General features: G+C 37.3%; 1 pseudogene; it reads left to right on the top strand.

The window, feature by feature from the left end:
• Positions 1-4,297: 4,297 nt before the first annotated feature.
• Positions 4,298-4,720, top strand: LOC123241865 (annotated as a pseudogene).
• Positions 4,721-5,997: the final 1,277 nt, after the last annotated feature.

The following is a 5,997-nucleotide window of genomic DNA, read 5'->3' as shown; positions in this document are numbered from 1 at the left end:
ACTAACTTCCCTTTCTACCCCCTCCCTTATTATTCCCCTCTTTTTATTTTTAAAGGCCTAATGAATTCCCTCCCCCTTCTTCTCTCCTCCCTTTTTTGATCTCCCCACTCCCCTGATCCCCTTGGTTTATCCCTTCTGACTTTCTCAGTAGGGTTAGATAGAGTTTTATATCCCAATGGATAATATAGCTACTCTTCCCTCTCAGGTTTAATTATACTGAGGGTAAGGTTTAAATATTACCTCTTAATGCTCTCTTCCTCTCCTTCTTATATAGTATTCATCCCTTCCCCTTCCCATGCCCCCTTTGTGTGTAATAGAATATCCTACTTTTCTTATTCATTCAAGTTTCTCTTGGTGTCCCCTACTATTCACCCCCCTCTTTCCCAACCACCCCCTTATCATCTTAGACCATTTAGCATTCCAAACTCTCCCTATGAATAATTCTTCTAATTACTATAATAGTGAATACTATAATAGTGAATAGAGTTCACTACAGAGAATTATACATAGCATTTCTCCACATAGAAATACAGATAATTAGATATTATTGAATCCCTTAAAGAGGCAAATTTTAAAAATATGAGTTTTCTTTCTTTCCCCTTTGTTTCTTATTTACCTTTTCATGTTTCTCTTGATTTCTGTGGTTGGATATCAAACTTTCCATTTAGTCCTGGTCTTTCCTGTGCAAATACTTGGAAATCTTCTATCTTATTGAATGCCCATACTTTCCCCTGGAAGTATATAGTCAATTTTGATGGGTAGTTGATCCGTGGTTGAAGACCCAGTTCTCTTGCCTTTCTGAATATCATATTCCAAGCCTTGCGGTCTTGTAGTGTGGAGGCTGCCAGATCCTGTGTGATCCTGATTGGTCCTCGATATCTGAATTGTCTCTTTCTGGCTTCTTGTAAAATTTTTTCTTTTACTTGGAAGCTCTTGAATTTAGCTACTATATTCCTGGGGGTTGTCTTTTCTGGGTCTAGTATAGAGGGTGATCTATGGATCCTTTCAATGTCTATATTGCCCTCTTGTTGTCGAACTTCAGGGCAATTTTGCTGAATAATTTCTTTTAGTATGGAGTCCAAATTTCTATTAATTTCTGCTTTTTCAGGAAGACCAATGATTCTCAGATTGTCTCTTAGACCCGTTTTCTTGGTCTGTCACTTTCTCATTGAGATATTTCATGTTTCCTTCTATTTTATCAGTGTTTTGACTTTGTTTTATTTGTTCTTGCTGTCTTGAGAGATCATTAGCTTCTAATTGCTCAATTCTAGCCTTTAGGGACTGGTTTTCCTTTTCAATCTGGTCATTTCTGGTGTTCAATTTGCTTATCAGTTCATTTGATTTCTGAGCCTCACTTTCCAATTGCAAAATTCTGCCTTTTAAACTGTTATTTTCTTGCCAGATCTCTTCCATATTTCTCATCATCTCTGATTTGAACTCTTCAATAGCTTGTGGCAAGTTTTCATTATTTTGGGAAGGTTTGGATATGATTACTTGTTTGTTCTCCTCTGCTGTTTGCTCTGTTGTCTGGATTTTCTCTTTGTAAAAGTTGTCGAGTGTTACAGATTTCTTCTTGATGATCTTTCTCTTCTGGGGTTCCTGATTTTGGCTTGCCATTGTTGTTAGCCCTGAGCCTTCTCAGTTTTATCCTTACATTCAGGGTCTGTCTGAACTCTGTAGGCTCCTGGGGTCTCAGGTCTTGTTGTTCTCGGGGTTGAGCCTCCTGGTTGTCCCTGGTCTGCCCCTCTTCACAAGACTTCTTCAACAGTCTCAGGGTGCTGCTTCCACAGCTGTGCTCCTGTCTGCACAGGGTCCCCACTAGAGGTCCAAGGCTGCGCTCAAGATCCTTGTCCTCGCCTACGTCAATGCCTTCACCTGTGCCTGAGCTCAAGGTCTGTGTTCAAAGTCCGTGTGCGTTCTTTAGCCTCTTGGGGTCCTAAGTCTTGGTGCTCTTAGGAACAGGCCATGGAGCTGCCAATGACTTAATGGGTGCCCCAAACCTACTTTAACTCTTGTGTGCTGGCCTTGGAACTGTAGGTGGTGTGGGGGGTGAAGGAGGGGGTTGCTCAGCTCACATTTATTGAGAGCTGTCTCACCCCTTTATAGTGTGGAAATGCCCCGATTCCACGTACCTTCAATCCTGCGCCCTGTTGTGGGGTCCTTTCGTTCATCTGGATTTGTTTTTATGTCCCCTTGAGGAGTCCTATTTGCTTTGGTTAGGAGAGATTAAGCAGCTGCTTTTTACTCTGCTGCCATCTTCGCTTGTTGAATTCTTCTTACATATACTTTCAATTGCATTATCTTTTAACTTTGTTCTATTACTTCTTGCTAGATAATCGACTTTTTTGCTTCTCTTTCTTCATTTCAATGTTTTAGGATGTCCACTAAATTGATAAGGTTTTCCATGACCTATTTTACATTAAATACTTTCTTTCCATTTTTCTCTCAAGAGCTCTAATTATAACAAGTTATATCTTTATTAATCTATCTTATTTTAAAATAAATTATATTGATATATTTATATATTGATTTCATTTCCCACTACTTTACTAATTGTTTTAAATATCACCTCCATTTCACAATGTGTCATCTCCTTTAAGAAAACCATGCTTTTTTAAATGGTTTAAATAGAATTTTGTAATAAGTTCAGGTGAGGAGTTGGCTTCTAATTGCTAAGATAGCAGAGTAAGAAACACTGGGAACCTGCCAACCACCCTCCAAACTATCACAGAAGAACAAAAATACCTCAAAAGGAATCATGGAGCAGCAGAACTGATAGAAGTAGCTATGAAGTAGTGCTCTGGCCCAAAATAACATGGAGAAAGCAAGTAGGATTGACTTCTTTGGGGTATAAGTAAGGAATGCTGATCAAGTTGTCTCAATGGAACTCAAAGATAATAAAGTAGAAGAAACAGAAGAAAGAGCAGGGTCAGCTCAGTACAGACTTATCAAGGTAAGAATGAAAACCAATGAAAACACAGAATAGGCAGAAGTGGGGATAAAAGAGACTGTGTATATGGAATTAGCTCAAGCCCATTCATAGTTAAAACTCTAGCCACCAGAGATAATGTCATCCCCACTTCCCTTAGTGGGGAGGGGAGATGAGTTACACACACATGACAATAAGTAACAAATAAAGAACAAGGGACTGCCCTTTGGGCAGTCCAAATCAGTGTAGAGGCTGCCATTTGTCCACTTGAGTTAGAGGTGGACCCACAGGAAGTGACTGATTACATGATTAAAATAGACCCAAGTCAGGATGGATTTTATGGTAGTAAAATAAAAGTGGTATTTACAATTAGGAAGGTAGAAGGCAGGGAAATAGAAAGAGGGAGAGGCTAGACTGGGCCAGCGGTCCTCTCTCTATTTCCCTGACTTCTACCTTCCTAATTGTAAATAAACTACCATAAAACCCATCCTGACTTGGGTCTATTTTAATCATAGAATCAATCTGAATTATTGATTCCCGGCAATCACACCTTAAAATATATATCTATATAATATTCAATTTCTCCAATTATTACGAGACTACCTTGGTTCAGTTCTTACAGAAGCCATATATAGCCCAGTGTAGGCAGCAGTGAGAGGAACTCAGCCCAACAAGGTCCAGCATTGGCAAGATGGGGCAAAACCTAACTTAACCCAGCATGAACCACATCTGAACCAAATAGCTGCAAATTTTCACAGAACAACCCAATCTGGCCACATCTACTTAATGCTTAATCTGGGACCAAGACAGCTAAGCTGACCTTAGACACAGTAAAGTGTGGACAGTACTTGTTTCACCCCAAGAACAGAGCAAGGTATCAACATGTAGACAAATCAAGGGGGAGGGACTAACCCCAAAATAATGAAGACAAAGGAAAAGTTCAACACCAGAAAAAATATTTCAGCAAGAGGAATCATCAGAATGCAAACTCAGAAGTGGACAACAAAAGAAAGTATAAATGTGTGAAGCGTCAAAGAAAAATGTGAAAGGATGTCAACCCCAAGATTAACTCCTAGAAGAGTTCTGAAAAAGGGTTAAAAATAATAAGAGACAGAATAAAAGTTAGGGAAAAAAGATATCCACCCCCCCAAAAAAAACAGATTAGAACAAAAACTTACTGGAGAAAATAGTTTCCTAAAACAGGAAAATAACTCCCTATGAAAGGAAGTACAAAGCCTAAAAGAAGAAAATCATTTCCTAAAAATTGAAATTAGACAAATGGAAGCTAATGACTTAATAAGACAGCAGGAAACACTAAAAAAATTTTTTTAAGAATAAAAAAGCGTCCTCCATCCCACCAGAGTCAACATGGGTTGAGTGCTAACCAAGACCATGAAGAAGGTAGTATGGGTTATTATCGAGAAGTACTACACCCGCCTGGGCAATGACTTCCACACCAACAAGTGTGTGTAAGAGGAGATCGCCATTATTCCCAACAAGAAACTCCGCAACAAGATTGTGGGATATGTTACTCATCTGATGAAGCGGATCCAGAGAGGCCCTGTGAGAGGTATCTCCATCAAATTGCTGGAAGAAGAAAGAGAAAGAAGGGATAACTATGTCCCTGAGGTCTCTGATTTGGATCAGGAGATCATTGAAGTCGACCCTGATACCAAAGAAATGTTGAAACTTCAGGACTTCAGCAGTTTGTCCAACCTGCAAGTTACCCAGCCCACAGGTGGGATGAACTTCAAAACACCAAAATATTTACTTTTGCCTTCTTTTCAATAAATTTGGGAACCCCCTAAAAAAAAGAATAAAAAAGAGAAAATATGAAATCTCTCACTGGAAAAACAACTGACCTGGAAAATTAAATTCAGGATAGATAATCTAAGAATCATTTGATTGCATGAAAAATAGTGATCAGAGAACAAACCTGAACACTATATTGAAAGAAATTATTAGGGGAAACTGCCCTGATTTTCTTGAACAAGAAAGGAAAATAGAAATTAAAGGAATCCACCAATCTCCTCTTAAAAGAAATCTCACATTTAAAAATCCCATAATTATTCATCTCAAGACAAGGAGAAAATATCATAAGTAGTCAGAAAAAAAATCAAATATTGGGGATCCACAGTCGGGATTACACAAAACATAGCAGCTTCTACATTAAAGGATTGAAGGTATAGAATATGATATTACACAAGGTAAAGGATCAAGGCCTATAACCAAAAATCACCCACCCAGAAAAACTTAGCATAATACTTTAGTGGAAGAAATGATTACTTAATTAAATAGAGTACTTCTAGGCATTCCTAATAAAACAACCAGAACTAAAAAGAAAATTCAAAGAATAAATTTGGCACTCAAAAAAGCATAAAGGGACAATCAGAAAAAAGTCAAGGGAATGAATGGAGTTAAACTAATCACATTCTTACAAGAAATGATAACTAGTATATTTAAGATTTCTATGGTCTAATAGATATCTAAAGTATTTAATACAATTAAGTAATCAAGACAAACAATGAGGTTAAGTTGATTATGTTCTTTGCATTGAAAAATGATCATTAGAATACTTAAGATACTTATGTTAAAAGAGATATTTAAGGTACTTAAATTAAGGTAATCAAGAGAAATAATGAGGTTAAATTGATTACATTATTAGTAAGAAGGTGATAACTAAGATATTAAAGTACCTAAAATACATAAAGTACTTAGGAAACTAAGATTCTGAAGATATTTAAAAACTTTATCTCTTTTAGGGCAATGAATAGGAGCATATATTGAGAAAGAACAGGGAGTAAATTGAGTATGGTCTGTTGATATCAAAAAAAATCAAGGGATAGGAAAAAGGAAAATATTGGCAAAAGAGAAAAGAAGATAAAGTTGGAGGTAAATTATCTCATATGAGGAGGCATAAGAATCAATACAGTGGAAGAGAAGATGACAATGCTTGAACCTTATTTTCATTGGAATTGTCACAAAGTGGGAATAAGGCCCACATCCAAGCATAGAAATCTACCTTAAACAGTAGGTAATTAAGAAAGGAAGGGGGGGAACAAAAAAGT

This window comes from Gracilinanus agilis, chromosome 3, assembly GCF_016433145.1.
Source record: "Gracilinanus agilis isolate LMUSP501 chromosome 3, AgileGrace, whole genome shotgun sequence".
NCBI lineage: Eukaryota > Metazoa > Chordata > Mammalia > Didelphimorphia > Didelphidae > Gracilinanus > Gracilinanus agilis.
The sequence above is the reverse complement of the archived record's forward strand: the minus strand, read 5'-3'. Positions and strand labels throughout refer to the sequence as shown.